Source organism: Hyla sarda, unplaced genomic scaffold, assembly GCF_029499605.1.
Source record: "Hyla sarda isolate aHylSar1 unplaced genomic scaffold, aHylSar1.hap1 scaffold_1159, whole genome shotgun sequence".
In the NCBI taxonomy this organism is placed as follows: domain Eukaryota; kingdom Metazoa; phylum Chordata; class Amphibia; order Anura; family Hylidae; genus Hyla; species Hyla sarda.
In genome coordinates, this window is record NW_026607780.1 from 98,803 (window position 1) to 116,481 (window position 17,679).

A 17,679-nucleotide genomic window follows, 5' to 3' on the forward strand; every position below is an offset into this window, starting at 1 on the left:
CAACATCTCTCCTTTGCTGTGTATGTGACTATGGAGCTGTTTGGTGATGTCGTCTATTACGGCCTTCATAGAAGCAACAGGAGATTGTTGCATCCATCTTGAACCCTCAGAACTACAGTGCTATGATGTCACTCACTTCCACAGGCCTTGCAGAGTGTAAACAACAACAACCCAGCTTTGTTGTGTATGTAACCATAGGGATTTGTGATGTCACCTAGAACCTTCACAGCAGCGACAGCTTTATGAGGAGCATCAGCACTGCTCTGCCTGAGCAGAACCATCACCGCCATAGGTTGTCAAATAACCCGGATTTAACCCACACAGGTAAGTCCAATGGGGTGCAGGCATGTCCTCTATGCTTACAGCTTCCCGTGGGTGTTGGTTTGATACCGTTTGGGGACAGCCAAGGAGGCATCTGCAGGCAACAAAGGTAGGTGTGTGCTTGTGTGTGTGTGTTTCCTATGCAGATCCTAAGCCCAGTGTCACATGCAAGTAGGAGGAGTAAGAAGGGTTCCTGGCAAATCCGGGTTATGGATTGCATTTAAAAAGGCCCCGTGGGAGTGCAATGGGCCCCTGTCTTGCTGCTTAGCAATAATGGTATGGGTTTAGGTTCTGCTGTGTGTACTGGTGGTTGACTGCCCCCCAGCCCAGAGTGTGCATGGAAAATTGTCTGGCAGCCTCCCTGACAGCAAGCAGTGATAGTGCCCATGAAGGGGACCTTGTTGGGCCCGCCCCTTTCACGGTTATCGCTTCTCGGCCTTTTGGCTAAGATCAAGTGTAGTATCTGTTCTTATCAGTTTAATATCTGATACGTCCCCTATCTGGGGACCATATATTAAATGGATTTTTGAGAACGGGGGCCGATTTCGAAGCTTGCTTCCGTCGCCCTATGCATTGACCCGATATGGCAGTATCTTCGGGTACAGTGCACCACCCCCTTACAGGGTTAAAAAGAAAGATTCCTACTTTCATTGCTACCTGCTTGCTGGCTAGCCAGCTAGCCAGCCCTGTGGGCCTTGCTGCTGCTGCAGCCAAAAAAAAAAAGGTGGTGCTGCTGCTGCTTCTGCTGCTTCTGCTTCTGCTTGTGTCTGGCCCCTGTTGGAGCGTCCAGGCACAGGACTTCTGCTGCTGCTGACTAAATGGCCTCCTTAATTGGATCATTTGAGTAGCCAGCACACCTGTGCAGGTAGGGCATGACATGATAGGCAGCTGCCTTGATAGCGGGTGGGTGCTGAATGTTCCTAATTGACAAAATAAGATTAATGCTTATGAAGAAATATAAAATCTCATCCCTTCCCCAATATCGCGGCACACCCCTACCCCTTAATTCCCTGGTTGAACTTGATGGACATATGTCTTTTTTCGACCGTACTAACTATGTAACTATGTAACATAACATGGGGGGGGGGGGGGGGGTCTCCTGGCTGTTCACACAGGTGTGTCATTGCTGTACATTGACCATGCATTGCTTCTGTGGTATTGCAAAGGCAAAGACAAATGCTTCCAGCCATCCATTGCACTAATGGATTGGTCATCAGCTGGCTGTCTATGTCCCGCATCAATATAGACCAAAGTACAGAGGGTTAGGCTATGCTATTGTGCACCTACCTGATGCATCAGAAGGTGCGAGGCCCTTGCTAAATTCTGTGCACAGACTTTGAGATCTATGCTTTAGACTGTATCTAAACCTGCTCCAACATGGACTGACATTCTGGCCTACTTTCAGCCGATGCGACTTGTCTGTCGCTGAACAGTCGCTTTTTATGTATTCAGCACCTATGTATAATGTTGTAAAAATGCTCTAGAAGCTAAAGTCGCAGAAATGTCACACATATTTGGCCTGCAACTTTCTGTGCGACAAATTCAGACAGGAAAAATCAGTATAAATCCTTAGAAAATTATCCCCCAGTGTCTCCATCTGCTGGCGGTATTGAATAAGCATTGCTGCACTGATGGGTTATGCATTAGACGAAAAAAAAGAAGAAAAAGAAGAATAATACGCCCAGAAAAGAGGCGAAAAGGAGAAAAACGTAAAAAAACGTGAAAAAAAAGTAAGAGGAAGAGAAGGGAAAAAAAGGTGGAAATGGGTTTAAAAGTGATTTCGGCGGAGAAATATATATATATATATATATATATATATATATATATATATATACGCGCACACACACACATAGATATAAACGTATTCTCCGTTGAGATATTGCAGCCGCTGCTGTGTCCAGGCCCAGGAGCCTTAGCACTGTGCTGTGATGTCACTCAATACCACTGACATCACTAGGTGTAAACAACATCTCTCCTTTGCTGTGTATGTGACTATGGAGCTGTTTGGTGATGTCGTCTATTACGGCCTTCATAGAAGCAACAGGAGATTGTTGCATCCATCTTGAACCCTCAGAACTACAGTGCTATGATGTCACTCACTTCCACAGGCCTTGCAGAGTGTAAACAACAACAACCCAGCTTTGTTGTGTATGTAACCATAGGGATTTGTGATGTCACCTAGAACCTTCACAGCAGCGACAGCTTTATGAGGAGCATCAGCACTGCTCTGCCTGAGCAGAACCATCACCGCCATAGGTTGTCAAATAACCCGGATTTAACCCACACAGGTAAGTCCAATGGGGTGCAGGCATGTCCTCTATGCTTACAGCTTCCCGTGGGTGTTGGTTTGATACCGTTTGGGGACAGCCAAGGAGGCATCTGCAGGCAACAAAGGTAGGTGTGTGCTTGTGTGTGTGTTTCCTATGCAGATCCTAAGCCCAGTGTCACATGCAAGTAGGAGGAGTAAGAAGGGTTCCTGGCAAATCCGGGTTATGGATTGCATTTAAAAAGGCCCCGTGGGAGTGCAATGGGCCCCTGTCTTGCTGCTTAGCAATAATGGTATGGGTTTAGGTTCTGCTGTGTGTACTGGTGGTTGACTGCCCCCCAGCCCAGAGTGTGCATGGAAAATTGTCTGGCAGCCTCCCTGACAGCAAGCAGTGATAGTGCCCATGAAGGGGACCTTGTTGGGCCCGCCCCTTTCACGGTTATCGCTTCTCGGCCTTTTGGCTAAGATCAAGTGTAGTATCTGTTCTTATCAGTTTAATATCTGATACGTCCCCTATCTGGGGACCATATATTAAATGGATTTTTGAGAACGGGGGCCGATTTCGAAGCTTGCTTCCGTCGCCCTATGCATTGACCCGATATGGCAGTATCTTCGGGTACAGTGCACCACCCCCTTACAGGGTTAAAAAGAAAGATTCCTACTTTCATTGCTACCTGCTTGCTGGCTAGCCAGCTAGCCAGCCCTGTGGGCCTTGCTGCTGCTGCAGCCAAAAAACAAAAGGTGGTGCTGCTGCTGCTTCTGCTGCTTCTGCTTCTGCTTGTGTCTGGCCCCTGTTGGAGCGTCCAGGCACAGGACTTCTGCTGCTGCTGACTAAATGGCCTCCTTAATTGGATCATTTGAGTAGCCAGCACACCTGTGCAGGTAGGGCATGACATGATAGGCAGCTGCCTTGATAGCGGGTGGGTGCTGAATGTTCCTAATTGACAAAATAAGATTAATGCTTATGAAGAAATATAAAATCTCATCCCTTCCCCAATATCGCGCCACACCCCTACCCCTTAATTCCCTGGTTGAACTTGATGGACATATGTCTTTTTTCGACCGTACTAACTATGTAACTATGTAACATAACATGGGGGGGGGTCTCCTGGCTGTTCACACAGGTGTGTCATTGCTGTACATTGACCATGCATTGCTTCTGTGGTATTGCAAAGGCAAAGACAAATGCTTCCAGCCATCCATTGCACTAATGGATTGGTCATCAGCTGGCTGTCTATGTCCCGCATCAATATAGACCAAAGTACAGAGGGTTAGGCTATGCTATTGTGCACCTACCTGATGCATCAGAAGGTGCGAGGCCCTTGCTAAATTCTGTGCACAGACTTTGAGATCTATGCTTTAGACTGTATCTAAACCTGCTCCAACATGGACTGACATTCTGGCCTACTTTCAGCCGATGCGACTTGTCTGTCGCTGAACAGTCGCTTTTTATGTATTCAGCACCTATGTATAATGTTGTAAAAATGCTCTAGAAGCTAAAGTCGCAGAAATGTCACACATATTTGGCCTGCAACTTTCTGTGCGACAAATTCAGACAGGAAAAATCAGTATAAATCCTTAGAAAATTATCCCCCAGTGTCTCCATCTGCTGGCGGTATTGAATAAGCATTGCTGCACTGATGGGGTATGCATTAGACGAAAAAAAAGAAGAAAAAGAAGAATAATACGCCCAGAAAAGAGGCGAAAAGGAGAAAAACGTAAAAAAACGTGAAAAAAAAGTAAGAGGAAGAGAAGGGAAAAAAAGGTGGAAATGGGTTTAAAAGTGATTTCGGCGGAGAAATATATATATATATATATATATATATATATATATATATATATGCGCACACACACACATAGATATAAACGTATTCTCCGTTGAGATATTGCAGCCGCTGCTGTGTCCAGGCCCAGGAGCCTTAGCACTGTGCTGTGATGTCACTCAATACCACTGACATCACTAGGTGTAAACAACATCTCTCCTTTGCTGTGTATGTGACTATGGAGCTGTTTGGTGATGTCGTCTATTACGGCCTTCATAGAAGCAACAGGAGATTGTTGCATCCATCTTGAACCCTCAGAACTACAGTGCTATGATGTCACTCACTTCCACAGGCCTTGCAGAGTGTAAACAACAACAACCCAGCTTTGTTGTGTATGTAACCATAGGGATTTGTGATGTCACCTAGAACCTTCACAGCAGCGACAGCTTTATGAGGAGCATCAGCACTGCTCTGCCTGAGCAGAACCATCACCGCCATAGGTTGTCAAATAACCCGGATTTAACCCACACAGGTAAGTCCAATGGGGTGCAGGCATGTCCTCTATGCTTACAGCTTCCCGTGGGTGTTGGTTTGATACCGTTTGGGGACAGCCAAGGAGGCATCTGCAGGCAACAAAGGTAGGTGTGTGCTTGTGTGTGTGTTTCCTATGCAGATCCTAAGCCCAGTGTCACATGCAAGTAGGAGGAGTAAGAAGGGTTCCTGGCAAATCCGGGTTATGGATTGCATTTAAAAAGGCCCCGTGGGAGTGCAATGGGCCCCTGTCTTGCTGCTTAGCAATAATGGTATGGGTTTAGGTTCTGCTGTGTGTACTGGTGGTTGACTGCCCCCCAGCCCAGAGTGTGCATGGAAAATTGTCTGGCAGCCTCCCTGACAGCAAGCAGTGATAGTGCCCATGAAGGGGACCTTGTTGGGCCCGCCCCTTTCACGGTTATCGCTTCTCGGCCTTTTGGCTAAGATCAAGTGTAGTATCTGTTCTTATCAGTTTAATATCTGATACGTCCCCTATCTGGGGACCATATATTAAATGGATTTTTGAGAACGGGGGCCGATTTCGAAGCTTGCTTCCGTCGCCCTATGCATTGACCCGATATGGCAGTATCTTCGGGTACAGTGCACCACCCCCTTACAGGGTTAAAAAGAAAGATTCCTACTTTCATTGCTACCTGCTTGCTGGCTAGCCAGCTAGCCAGCCCTGTGGGCCTTGCTGCTGCTGCAGCCAAAAAACAAAAGGTGGTGCTGCTGCTGCTTCTGCTGCTTCTGCTTCTGCTTGTGTCTGGCCCCTGTTGGAGCGTCCAGGCACAGGACTTCTGCTGCTGCTGACTAAATGGCCTCCTTAATTGGATCATTTGAGTAGCCAGCACACCTGTGCAGGTAGGGCATGACATGATAGGCAGCTGCCTTGATAGCGGGTGGGTGCTGAATGTTCCTAATTGACAAAATAAGATTAATGCTTATGAAGAAATATAAAATCTCATCCCTTCCCCAATATCGCGCCACACCCCTACCCCTTAATTCCCTGGTTGAACTTGATGGACATATGTCTTTTTTCGACCGTACTAACTATGTAACTATGTAACATAACATGGGGGGGGGGGGTGGGGGGGGGGGTCTCCTGGCTGTTCACACAGGTGTGTCATTGCTGTACATTGACCATGCATTGCTTCTGTGGTATTGCAAAGGCAAAGACAAATGCTTCCAGCCATCCATTGCACTAATGGATTGGTCATCAGCTGGCTGTCTATGTCCCGCATCAATATAGACCAAAGTACAGAGGGTTAGGCTATGCTATTGTGCACCTACCTGATGCATCAGAAGGTGCGAGGCCCTTGCTAAATTCTGTGCACAGACTTTGAGATCTATGCTTTAGACTGTATCTAAACCTGCTCCAACATGGACTGACATTCTGGCCTACTTTCAGCCGATGCGACTTGTCTGTCGCTGAACAGTCGCTTTTTATGTATTCAGCACCTATGTATAATGTTGTAAAAATGCTCTAGAAGCTAAAGTCGCAGAAATGTCACACATATTTGGCCTGCAACTTTCTGTGCGACAAATTCAGACAGGAAAAATCAGTATAAATCCTTAGAAAATTATCCCCCAGTGTCTCCATCTGCTGGCGGTATTGAATAAGCATTGCTGCACTGATGGGGTATGCATTAGACGAAAAAAAAGAAGAAAAAGAAGAATAATACGCCCAGAAAAGAGGCGAAAAGGAGAAAAACGTAAAAAAACGTGAAAAAAAAGTAAGAGGAAGAGAAGGGAAAAAAAGGTGGAAATGGGTTTAAAAGTGATTTCGGCGGAGAAATATATATATATATATATATATATATATATATATATATATGCGCACACACACACATAGATATAAACGTATTCTCCGTTGAGATATTGCAGCCGCTGCTGTGTCCAGGCCCAGGAGCCTTAGCACTGTGCTGTGATGTCACTCAATACCACTGACATCACTAGGTGTAAACAACATCTCTCCTTTGCTGTGTATGTGACTATGGAGCTGTTTGGTGATGTCGTCTATTACGGCCTTCATAGAAGCAACAGGAGATTGTTGCATCCATCTTGAACCCTCAGAACTACAGTGCTATGATGTCACTCACTTCCACAGGCCTTGCAGAGTGTAAACAACAACAACCCAGCTTTGTTGTGTATGTAACCATAGGGATTTGTGATGTCACCTAGAACCTTCACAGCAGCGACAGCTTTATGAGGAGCATCAGCACTGCTCTGCCTGAGCAGAACCATCACCGCCATAGGTTGTCAAATAACCCGGATTTAACCCACACAGGTAAGTCCAATGGGGTGCAGGCATGTCCTCTATGCTTACAGCTTCCCGTGGGTGTTGGTTTGATACCGTTTGGGGACAGCCAAGGAGGCATCTGCAGGCAACAAAGGTAGGTGTGTGCTTGTGTGTGTGTTTCCTATGCAGATCCTAAGCCCAGTGTCACATGCAAGTAGGAGGAGTAAGAAGGGTTCCTGGCAAATCCGGGTTATGGATTGCATTTAAAAAGGCCCCGTGGGAGTGCAATGGGCCCCTGTCTTGCTGCTTAGCAATAATGGTATGGGTTTAGGTTCTGCTGTGTGTACTGGTGGTTGACTGCCCCCCAGCCCAGAGTGTGCATGGAAAATTGTCTGGCAGCCTCCCTGACAGCAAGCAGTGATAGTGCCCATGAAGGGGACCTTGTTGGGCCCGCCCCTTTCACGGTTATCGCTTCTCGGCCTTTTGGCTAAGATCAAGTGTAGTATCTGTTCTTATCAGTTTAATATCTGATACGTCCCCTATCTGGGGACCATATATTAAATGGATTTTTGAGAACGGGGGCCGATTTCGAAGCTTGCTTCCGTCGCCCTATGCATTGACCCGATATGGCAGTATCTTCGGGTACAGTGCACCACCCCCTTACAGGGTTAAAAAGAAAGATTCCTACTTTCATTGCTACCTGCTTGCTGGCTAGCCAGCTAGCCAGCCCTGTGGGCCTTGCTGCTGCTGCAGCCAAAAAAACAAAAGGTGGTGCTGCTGCTGCTTCTGCTGCTTCTGCTTCTGCTTGTGTCTGGCCCCTGTTGGAGCGTCCAGGCACAGGACTTCTGCTGCTGCTGACTAAATGGCCTCCTTAATTGGATCATTTGAGTAGCCAGCACACCTGTGCAGGTAGGGCATGACATGATAGGCAGCTGCCTTGATAGCGGGTGGGTGCTGAATGTTCCTAATTGACAAAATAAGATTAATGCTTATGAAGAAATATAAAATCTCATCCCTTCCCCAATATCGCGGCACACCCCTACCCCTTAATTCCCTGGTTGAACTTGATGGACATATGTCTTTTTTCGACCGTACTAACTATGTAACTATGTAACATAACATGGGGGGGGGGGGGGGGGTCTCCTGGCTGTTCACACAGGTGTGTCATTGCTGTACATTGACCATGCATTGCTTCTGTGGTATTGCAAAGGCAAAGACAAATGCTTCCAGCCATCCATTGCACTAATGGATTGGTCATCAGCTGGCTGTCTATGTCCCGCATCAATATAGACCAAAGTACAGAGGGTTAGGCTATGCTATTGTGCACCTACCTGATGCATCAGAAGGTGCGAGGCCCTTGCTAAATTCTGTGCACAGACTTTGAGATCTATGCTTTAGACTGTATCTAAACCTGCTCCAACATGGACTGACATTCTGGCCTACTTTCAGCCGATGCGACTTGTCTGTCGCTGAACAGTCGCTTTTTATGTATTCAGCACCTATGTATAATGTTGTAAAAATGCTCTAGAAGCTAAAGTCGCAGAAATGTCACACATATTTGGCCTGCAACTTTCTGTGCGACAAATTCAGACAGGAAAAATCAGTATAAATCCTTAGAAAATTATCCCCCAGTGTCTCCATCTGCTGGCGGTATTGAATAAGCATTGCTGCACTGATGGGTTATGCATTAGACGAAAAAAAAGAAGAAAAAGAAGAATAATACGCCCAGAAAAGAGGCGAAAAGGAGAAAAACGTAAAAAAACGTGAAAAAAAAGTAAGAGGAAGAGAAGGGAAAAAAAGGTGGAAATGGGTTTAAAAGTGATTTCGGCGGAGAAATATATATATATATATATATATATATATATATATATATACGCGCACACACACACATAGATATAAACGTATTCTCCGTTGAGATATTGCAGCCGCTGCTGTGTCCAGGCCCAGGAGCCTTAGCACTGTGCTGTGATGTCACTCAATACCACTGACATCACTAGGTGTAAACAACATCTCTCCTTTGCTGTGTATGTGACTATGGAGCTGTTTGGTGATGTCGTCTATTACGGCCTTCATAGAAGCAACAGGAGATTGTTGCATCCATCTTGAACCCTCAGAACTACAGTGCTATGATGTCACTCACTTCCACAGGCCTTGCAGAGTGTAAACAACAACAACCCAGCTTTGTTGTGTATGTAACCATAGGGATTTGTGATGTCACCTAGAACCTTCACAGCAGCGACAGCTTTATGAGGAGCATCAGCACTGCTCTGCCTGAGCAGAACCATCACCGCCATAGGTTGTCAAATAACCCGGATTTAACCCACACAGGTAAGTCCAATGGGGTGCAGGCATGTCCTCTATGCTTACAGCTTCCCGTGGGTGTTGGTTTGATACCGTTTGGGGACAGCCAAGGAGGCATCTGCAGGCAACAAAGGTAGGTGTGTGCTTGTGTGTGTGTTTCCTATGCAGATCCTAAGCCCAGTGTCACATGCAAGTAGGAGGAGTAAGAAGGGTTCCTGGCAAATCCGGGTTATGGATTGCATTTAAAAAGGCCCCGTGGGAGTGCAATGGGCCCCTGTCTTGCTGCTTAGCAATAATGGTATGGGTTTAGGTTCTGCTGTGTGTACTGGTGGTTGACTGCCCCCCAGCCCAGAGTGTGCATGGAAAATTGTCTGGCAGCCTCCCTGACAGCAAGCAGTGATAGTGCCCATGAAGGGGACCTTGTTGGGCCCGCCCCTTTCACGGTTATCGCTTCTCGGCCTTTTGGCTAAGATCAAGTGTAGTATCTGTTCTTATCAGTTTAATATCTGATACGTCCCCTATCTGGGGACCATATATTAAATGGATTTTTGAGAACGGGGGCCGATTTCGAAGCTTGCTCCGTCGCCCTATGCATTGACCCGATATGGCAGTATCTTCGGGTACAGTGCACCACCCCCTTACAGGGTTAAAAAGAAAGATTCCTACTTTCATTGCTACCTGCTTGCTGGCTAGCCAGCTAGCCAGCCCTGTGGGCCTTGCTGCTGCTGCAGCCAAAAAACAAAAGGTGGTGCTGCTGCTGCTTCTGCTGCTTCTGCTTCTGCTTGTGTCTGGCCCCTGTTGGAGCGTCCAGGCACAGGACTTCTGCTGCTGCTGACTAAATGGCCTCCTTAATTGGATCATTTGAGTAGCCAGCACACCTGTGCAGGTAGGGCATGACATGATAGGCAGCTGCCTTGATAGCGGGTGGGTGCTGAATGTTCCTAATTGACAAAATAAGATTAATGCTTATGAAGAAATATAAAATCTCATCCCTTCCCCAATATCGCGCCACACCCCTACCCCTTAATTCCCTGGTTGAACTTGATGGACATATGTCTTTTTTCGACCGTACTAACTATGTAACTATGTAACATAACATGGGGGGGGGGGGTGGGGGGGGGGGGTCTCCTGGCTGTTCACACAGGTGTGTCATTGCTGTACATTGACCATGCATTGCTTCTGTGGTATTGCAAAGGCAAAGACAAATGCTTCCAGCCATCCATTGCACTAATGGATTGGTCATCAGCTGGCTGTCTATGTCCCGCATCAATATAGACCAAAGTACAGAGGGGTTAGGCTATGCTATTGTGCACCTACCTGATGCATCAGAAGGTGCGAGGCCCTTGCTAAATTCTGTGCACAGACTTTGAGATCTATGCTTTAGACTGTATCTAAACCTGCTCCAACATGGACTGACATTCTGGCCTACTTTCAGCCGATGCGACTTGTCTGTCGCTGAACAGTCGCTTTTTATGTATTCAGCACCTATGTATAATGTTGTAAAAATGCTCTAGAAGCTAAAGTCGCAGAAATGTCACACATATTTGGCCTGCAACTTTCTGTGCGACAAATTCAGACAGGAAAAATCAGTATAAATCCTTAGAAAATTATCCCCCAGTGTCTCCATCTGCTGGCGGTATTGAATAAGCATTGCTGCACTGATGGGGTATGCATTAGACGAAAAAAAAGAAGAAAAAGAAGAATAATACGCCCAGAAAAGAGGCGAAAAGGAGAAAAACGTAAAAAAAACGTGAAAAAAAAGTAAGAGGAAGAGAAGGGAAAAAAAGGTGGAAATGGGTTTAAAAGTGATTTCGGCGGAGAAATATATATATATATATATATATATATATATATATATATATATATATATGCGCACACACACACATAGATATAAACGTATTCTCCGTTGAGATATTGCAGCCGCTGCTGTGTCCAGGCCCAGGAGCCTTAGCACTGTGCTGTGATGTCACTCAATACCACTGACATCACTAGGTGTAAACAACATCTCTCCTTTGCTGTGTATGTGACTATGGAGCTGTTTGGTGATGTCGTCTATTACGGCCTTCATAGAAGCAACAGGAGATTGTTGCATCCATCTTGAACCCTCAGAACTACAGTGCTATGATGTCACTCACTTCCACAGGCCTTGCAGGAGTGTAAACAACAACAAACCCAGCTTTGTTGTGTATGTAACCATAGGGATTTGTGATGTCACCTAGAACCTTCACAGCAGCGACAGCTTTATGAGGAGCATCAGCACTGCTCTGCCTGAGCAGAACCATCACCGCCATAGGTTGTCAAATACCCCGGATTTAACCCACACAGGTAAGTCCAATGGGGTGCAGGCATGTCCTCTATGCTTACAGCTTCCCGTGGGTGTTGGTTTGATACCGTTTGGGGACAGCCAAGGAGGCATCTGCAGGCAACAAAGGTAGGTGTGTGCTTGTGTGTGTGTTTCCTATGCAGATCCTAAGCCAGTGTCACATGCAAGTAGGAGGAGTAAGAAGGGTTCCTGGCAAATCCGGGTTATGGATTGCATTTAAAAAGGCCCCGTGGGAGTGCAATGGGCCCCTGTCTTGCTGCTTAGCAATAATGGTATGGGTTTAGGTTCTGCTGTGTGTACTGGTGGTTGACTGCCCCCCAGCCCAGAGTGTGCATGGAAAATTGTCTGGCAGCCTCCCTGACAGCAAGCAGTGATAGTGCCCATGAAGGGGACCTTGTTGGGCCCGCCCCTTTCACGGTTATCGCTTCTCGGCCTTTTGGCTAAGATCAAGTGTAGTATCTGTTCTTATCAGTTTAATATCTGATACGTCCCCTATCTGGGGACCATATATTAAATGGATTTTTGAGAACGGGGGGCCGATTTCGAAGCTTGCTTCCGTCGCCCTATGCATTGACCGATATGGCAGTATCTTCGGGTACAGTGCACCACCCCCTTACAGGGTTAAAAAGAAAGATTCCTACTTTCATTGCTACTGCTTGCTGGCTAGCCAGCTAGCCAGCCCTGTGGGCCTTGCTGCTGCTGCAGCCAAAAAACAAAAGGTGGTGCTGCTGCTGCTTCTGCTGCTTCTGCTTCTGCTTGTGTCTGGCCCCTGTTGGAGCGTCCAGGCACAGGACTTCTGCTGCTGCTGACTAAATGGCCTCCTTAATTGGATCATTTGAGTAGCCAGCACACCTGTGCAGGTAGGGCATGACATGATAGGCAGCTGCCTTGATAGCGGGTGGGTGCTGAATGTTCCTAATTGACAAAATAAGATTAATGCTTATGAAGAAATATAAAATCTCATCCCTTCCCCAATATCGCGCCACACCCCTACCCCTTAATTCCCTGGTTGAACTTGATGGACATATGTCTTTTTTCGACCGTACTAACTATGTAACTATGTACATAACATGGGGGGGGGGGGTGGGGGGGGGGTCTCCTGGCTGTTCACACAGGTGTGTCATTGCTGTACATTGACCATGCATTGCTTCTGTGGTATTGCAAAGGCAAAGACAAATGCTTCCAGCCATCCATTGCACTAATGGATTGGTCATCAGCTGGCTGTCTATGTCCGCATCAATATAGACCAAAGTACAGAGGGTTAGGCTATGCTATTGTGCACCTACCTGATGCATCAGAAGGTGCGAGGCCCTTGCTAAATTCTGTGCACAGACTTTGAGATCTATGCTTTAGACTGTATCTAAACCTGCTCCAACATGGACTGACATTCTGGGCCTACTTTCAGCCGATGCGACTTGTCTGTCGCTGAACAGTCGCTTTTTATGTATTCAGCACCTATGTATAATGTTGTAAAAATGCTCTAGAAGCTAAAGTCGCAGAAATGTCACACATATTTGGCCTGCAACTTTCTGTGCGACAAATTCAGACAGGAAAAATCAGTATAAATCCTTAGAAAATTATCCCCCAGTGTCTCCATCTGCTGGCGGTATTGAATAAGCATTGCTGCACTGATGGGGTATGCATTAGACGAAAAAAAAGAAGAAAAAGAAGAATAATACGCCCAGAAAAAGAGGCGAAAAGGAGAAAAACGTAAAAAAACGTGAAAAAAAGTAAGAGGAAGAGAAGGGAAAAAAAGGTGGAAATGGGTTTAAAAGTGATTTCGGCGGAGAAATATATATATATATATATATATATATATATATATATGCGCACACACACACATAGATATAAACGTATTCTCCGTTGAGATATTGCAGCCGCTGCTGTGTCCAGGCCCAGGGAGCCTTAGCACTGTGCTGTGATGTCACTCAATACCACTGACATCACTAGGTGTAAACAACATCTCTCCTTTGCTGTGTATGTGACTATGGAGCTGTTTGGTGATGTCGTCTATTACGGCCTTCATAGAAGCAACAGGAGATTGTTGCATCCATCTTGAAACCCTCAGAACTACAGTGCTATGATGTCACTCACTTCCACAGGCCTTGCAGAGTGTAAACAACAACAACCCAGCTTTGTTGTGTATGTAACCATAGGATTTGTGATGTCACCTAGAACCTTCACAGCAGCGACAGCTTTATGAGGAGCATCAGCACTGCTCTGCCTGAGCAGAACCATCACCGCCATAGGTTGTCAAATAACCCGGATTTAACCCACACAGGTAAGTCCAATGGGGTGCAGGCATGTCCTCTATGCTTACAGCTTCCGTGGGTGTTGGTTTGATACCGTTTGGGGACAGCCAAGGAGGCATCTGCAGGCAACAAAGGTAGGTGTGTGCTTGTGTGTGTGTTTCCTATGCAGATCCTAAGCCAGTGTCCACATGCAAGTAGGAGGAGTAAGAAGGGTTCCTGGCAAATCCGGGTTATGGATTGCATTTAAAAAGGCCCGTGGGAGTGCAATGGGCCCCTGTCTTGCTGCTTAGCAATAATGGTATGGGTTTAGGTTCTGCTGTGTGTACTGGTGGTTGACTGCCCCCCAGCCCAGAGTGTGCATGGAAAATTGTCTGGCAGCCTCCCTGACAGGCAAGCAGTGATAGTGCCCATGAAGGGGACCTTGTTGGGCCCCGCCCTTTCACGGTTATCGCTTCTCGGCCTTTTGGCTAAGATCAAGTGTAGTATCTGTTCTTATCAGTTTAATATCTGATACGTCCCCTATCTGGGGACCATATATTAAATGGATTTTTGAGAACGGGGGCCGATTTCGAAGCTTGCTTCCGTCGCCCTATGCATTGACCCGATATGGCAGTATCTTCGGGTACAGTGCACCACCCCCTTACAGGGTTAAAAAGAAAGATTCCTACTTTCATTGCTACCTGCTTGCTGGCTAGCCAGCTAGCCAGCCCTGTGGCCTTGCTGCTGCTGCAGCCAAAAAACAAAAGGTGGTGCTGCTGCTGCTTCTGCTGCTTCTGCTTCTGCTTGTGTCTGGCCCCTGTTGGAGCGTCCAGGCACAGGACTTCTGCTGCTGCTGACTAAATGGCCTCCTTAATTGGATCATTTGAGTAGCCAGCACACCTGTGCAGGTAGGCATGACATGATAGGCAGCTGCCTTGATAGCGGGTGGGTGCTGAATGTTCCTAATTGACAAAATAAGATTAATGCTTATGAAGAAATATAAAATCTCATCCCTTCCCCAATATCGCGCCACACCCCTACCCCTTAATTCCCTGGTTGAACTTGATGGACATATGTCTTTTTTCGACCGTACTAACTATGTAACTATGTAACATAACATGGGGGGGGGGTGGGGCGGGGGGGGGTCTCCTGGCTGTTCACACAGGTGTGTCATTGCTGTACATTGACCATGCATTGCTTCTGTGGTATTGCAAAGGCAAAGACAAATGCTTCCAGCCATCCATTGCACTAATGGATTGGTCATCAGCTGGCTGTCTATGTCCCGCATCAATATAGACCAAAGTACAGAGGGTTAGGCTATGCTATTGTGCACCTACCTGATGCATCAGAAGGTGCGAGGCCTTGCTAAATTCTGTGCACAGACTTTGAGATCTATGCTTTAGACTGTATCTAAACCTGCTCCAACATGGACTGACATTCTGGCCTACTTTCAGCCGATGCGACTTGTCTGTCGCTGAACAGTCGCTTTTTATGTATTCAGCACCTATGTATAATGTTGTAAAAATGCTCTAGAAGCTAAAGTCGCAGAAATGTCACACATATTTGGGCCTGCAACTTTCTGTGCGACAAATTCAGACAGGAAAAATCAGTATAAATCCTTAGAAAATTATCCCCCAGTGTCTCCATCTGCTGGCGGTATTGAATAAGCATTGCTGCACTGATGGGGTATGCATTAGACGAAAAAAAAAGAAGAAAAAGAAGAATAATACGCCAGAAAAGAGGCGAAAAGGAGAAAAACGTAAAAAAAACGTGAAAAAAAAGTAAGAGGAAGAGAAGGGAAAAAAAGGTGGAAATGGGTTTAAAAGTGATTTCGGCAGAGAAATATATATATATATATATATATAATATATATATATATATATATATATGCGCACACACACACATAGATATAAACGTATTCTCCGTTGAGATATTGCAGCCGCTGCTGTGTCCAGGCCCAGGAGCCTTAGCACTGTGCTGTGATGTCACTCAATACCACTGACATCACTAGGTGTAAACAACATCTCTCCTTTGCTGTGTATGTGACTATGGAGCTGTTTGGTGATGTCGTCTATTACGGCCTTCATAGAAGCAACAGGAGATTGTTGCATCCATCTTGAACCCTCAGAACTACAGTGCTATGATGTCACTCACTTCCACAGGCCTTGCAGAGTGTAAACAACAACAACCCAGCTTTGTTGTGTATGTAACCATAGGGATTGTGATGTCACCTAGAACCTTCACAGCAGCGACAGCTTTATGAGGAGCATCAGCACTGCTCTGCCTGAGCAGAACCATCACCGCCATAGGTTGTCAAATAACCCGGATTTAACCCACACAGGTAAGTCCAATGGGGTGCAGGCATGTCCTCTATGCTTACAGCTTCCCGTGGGTGTTGGTTTGATACCGTTTGGGGACAGCCAAGGAGGCATCTGCAGGCAACAAAGGTAGGTGTGTGCTTGTGTGTGTGTTTCCTATGCAGATCCTAAGCCAGTGTCACATGCAAGTAGGAGGAGTAAGAAGGGTTCCTGGCAAATCCGGGTTATGGATTGCATTTAAAAAGGCCCCGTGGGAGTGCAATGGGCCCCCTGTCTTGCTGCTTAGCATAATGGTATGGGTTTAGGTTCTGCTGTGTGTACTGGTGGTTGACTGCCCCCCAGCCCAGAGTGTGCATGGAAAATTGTCTGGCAGCCTCCCTGACAGCAAGCAGTGATAGTGCCCATGAAGGGGACCTTGTTGGGCCGCCCCTTTCACGGTTATCGCTTCTCGGCCTTTTGGCTAAGATCAAGTGTAGTATCTGTTCTTATCAGTTTAATATCTGATACGTCCCCTATCTGGGGACCATATATTAAATGGATTTTTGAGAACGGGGGCCGATTTCGAAGCTTGCTTCCGTCGCCCTATGCATTGACCCGATATGGCAGTATCTTTGGGTACAGTGCACCACCCCCTTACAGGGTTAAAAAGAAAGATTCCTACTTTCATTGCTACCTGCTTGCTGGCTAGCCAGCTAGCCAGCCCTGTGGGCCCTTGCTGCTGCTGCAGCCAAAAAACAAAAGGTGGTGCTGCTGCTGCTTCTGCTTCTGCTTGTGTCTGGCCCCTGTTGGAGCGTCCAGGCACAGGACTTCTGCTGCTGCTGACTAAATGGCCTCCTTAATTGGATCATTTGAGTAGCCAGCACACCTGTGCAGGTAGGGCATGACATGATAGGCAGCTGCCTTGATAGCGGGTGGGTGCTGAATGTTCCTAATTGACAAAATAAGATTAATGCTTATGAAGAATATAAAATCTCATCCCTTCCCCAATATCGCGCCACACCCCCTACCCCTTAATTCCCTGGTTGAACTTGATGGACATATGTCTTTTTTCGACCGTACTAACTATGTAACTATGTAACATAACATGGGGGGGGGGGGGGGGTCTCCTGGCTGTTCACACAGGTGTGTCATTGCTGTACATTGACCATGCATTGCTTCTGTGGTATTGCAAAGGCAAAGACAAATGCTTCCAGCCATCCATTGCACTAATGGATTGGTCATCAGCTGGCTGTCTATGTCCCGCATCAATATAGACCAAAGTACAGAGGGTTAGGCTATGCTATTGTGCACCTACCTGATGCATCAGAAGGTGCGAGGCCCTTGCTAAATTCTGTGCACAGACTTTGAGATCTATGCTTTAGACTGTATCTAAACCTGCTCCAACAT

General features: G+C 46.5%; 8 non-coding genes across 8 annotated transcripts; all 8 read left to right on the forward strand.

The window, feature by feature from the left end:
• Positions 1 to 745: 745 nt before the first annotated feature.
• LOC130302286 (U2 spliceosomal RNA) lies at positions 746 to 936 on the forward strand. The gene has a single exon (XR_008852566.1). It is a non-coding gene; the product is annotated as a U2 spliceosomal RNA (small nuclear RNA).
• Positions 937 to 3,028: 2,092 nt separating this feature from the next.
• Positions 3,029 to 3,219, forward strand: LOC130302287 (U2 spliceosomal RNA). The gene has a single exon (XR_008852567.1). It is a non-coding gene; the product is annotated as a U2 spliceosomal RNA (small nuclear RNA).
• Positions 3,220 to 5,301: 2,082 nt separating this feature from the next.
• LOC130302288 (U2 spliceosomal RNA) lies at positions 5,302 to 5,492 on the forward strand. The gene has a single exon (XR_008852568.1). It is a non-coding gene; the product is annotated as a U2 spliceosomal RNA (small nuclear RNA).
• A 2,095-nt stretch (positions 5,493 to 7,587) lies between these two features.
• On the forward strand, positions 7,588 to 7,778 carry LOC130302289 (U2 spliceosomal RNA). The gene has a single exon (XR_008852569.1). It is a non-coding gene; the product is annotated as a U2 spliceosomal RNA (small nuclear RNA).
• A 2,089-nt stretch (positions 7,779 to 9,867) lies between these two features.
• Positions 9,868 to 10,057, forward strand: LOC130302297 (U2 spliceosomal RNA). The gene has a single exon (XR_008852577.1). It is a non-coding gene; the product is annotated as a U2 spliceosomal RNA (small nuclear RNA).
• A 2,107-nt stretch (positions 10,058 to 12,164) lies between these two features.
• Positions 12,165 to 12,355, forward strand: LOC130302247 (U2 spliceosomal RNA). The gene has a single exon (XR_008852529.1). It is a non-coding gene; the product is annotated as a U2 spliceosomal RNA (small nuclear RNA).
• Positions 12,356 to 14,443: 2,088 nt separating this feature from the next.
• LOC130302290 (U2 spliceosomal RNA) lies at positions 14,444 to 14,634 on the forward strand. Its single transcript, XR_008852570.1, has one exon. It is a non-coding gene; the product is annotated as a U2 spliceosomal RNA (small nuclear RNA).
• Positions 14,635 to 16,733: 2,099 nt separating this feature from the next.
• LOC130302292 (U2 spliceosomal RNA) lies at positions 16,734 to 16,924 on the forward strand. Its single transcript, XR_008852572.1, has one exon. It is a non-coding gene; the product is annotated as a U2 spliceosomal RNA (small nuclear RNA).
• The last annotated feature ends 755 nt before the right edge of the window (positions 16,925 to 17,679 follow it).